The sequence below is a fragment of the Tachypleus tridentatus genome, chromosome 4 (genome assembly GCF_004210375.1).
Source record: "Tachypleus tridentatus isolate NWPU-2018 chromosome 4, ASM421037v1, whole genome shotgun sequence".
Classification (NCBI taxonomy): Eukaryota; Metazoa; Arthropoda; class Merostomata; order Xiphosura; family Limulidae; genus Tachypleus; species Tachypleus tridentatus.
The window spans coordinates 63,687,287-63,689,103 of NC_134828.1; positions in this window are offsets into that span (position 1 = coordinate 63,687,287).

Consider the following 1,817-nt stretch of genomic DNA (forward strand, 5'->3'; position numbering starts at 1 on the left):
TTTCATAGAAGAATTACAGGCATGAATTTTTAAAATGTGGCATTTTTAAATTTTATTTTGCATCGTTAATCAAATAATCTCTACTATTTTCAAATGCAAGTTTATTATATGGAAAGTTTGAGTAATCAAAAGTAACTAAAATATATATAAGCTATTTATTCTGAATAATTTCAGACTAACAAACAGAATAGCTGATACTGTTACAAATTACTAATTTTTTTACTACTAACTTTCAAGAAAGTTTTTTTTTAATTATTAGCCAATAGTACGTTACACGCAAAAATCTGCGGAAAATAAATGTATGTAATTCTGCATACATCATTTCTAGCATACATTTTTTTCAAATAAATCAGTGCAGGCAAATATAAAAACCCTGAAAATTCTTTTGATCTCCTGTTAGGGGGTTTTACACGACAACCAGACTGTCTGAATTTAACAGTACTGATAAACAGCATTCATTTATATTTTATATAAAAAACTTAATGTTTCCTCAGCTTATCAATTACTTTATTGTGGCGAAGTAAAAGGATTTTTATTTTAATTAGTTACTAGAAAACAAACATATAATGTGTACACTGCCAGTGGTGCTTGTGTTTTCTGGTAAGAACTATTTTTATCTGTTTTATTATCATTATTACTGATGTTAATAATAACATAGTTAAATGTTTTGATTTTACAGTTTTTTATATCGACTCCTTTGTGTGTTTTCATGAAGAAGGCGACGGACATAATTTTCATAGTGAACAGAGCTCTACACTTATTTAGTCCGTAGATACTTATTTTGAATAGATCATGCTTGTTTTCATTTGAGTCACTGCAGCTAATCCTGAAAATCCCCAAAATACGCCTAATCTTTGATATAGCGGTCATCTTATAGAAATTTCAAAATCTAAATATAAACACTTATTGTGAATCAAGTCTTACATTTGCACTCCAATTATCATGTAAATCACTCAATCAAGTTCTGAAAGCTCCCAAAAGCTCTTTGACTTCAAAATGCTCAAACTAGAAATTTCTGAGTCTGAATTTATAGTATTGTTTTAAATAGTTCTCTTACATGTTAGTCATTCGTATTGTGTGGAGGTCAAAACCCTATGTACAAAATGTGCAGTTTTGTCAAAAACTGTGGAGGAAATACAAAAATACAAAATTCGAGTGAAGATTAAAGTAAGAATGTCTAAGTGTATTTATTATAACATAATTCGTTAAAGTAAAAGTTAAAATTGTAATGTATAAACTGATTATGCACTTTACAAAATTTCAGTTCATTTTATAAGTATATTTTTATTTTTCCTTCTCACAAGAAAAAAGCTTTGCTTTGAAAGTTGTAAATGTTTTCTATATGTTCTTCTGGCCTTAGTAAAAATTCTAGGTGACTACTTGTCTAGTCTTTTTTGCATTTGTTCGTGTTTAACAGGTAACACCACGTATTATATCTCAAGATTTTTTCTTTACGAATGCAATGTCAAGTTCCCAATTTAAAACTGTGCGAAAACTTAACAACAGGATTGAAATAGGTCTTGATTATATTGTTATAAATGAAAATTATACATGAAAACACCTTCGATATAGTATTCACAGGCCTAGTCTTTACATGTAAAAAACATTATTTGTGTAACACTAGTGATCTTCATTACAGAATAACCAAAAGTTACATTTTCTTTCAGTAAATATTCTTATACAAAAAAAAAAAGTCAGTCTTATCTTATCGCAGTTGGTCTGTACGAGTATAAGCAGAGTCTGATGTCAGTCTATAATCATTATCTTCTACGAACGAAATTATTTCTGGAAAAAACAATTGTTATTATCATATTCAA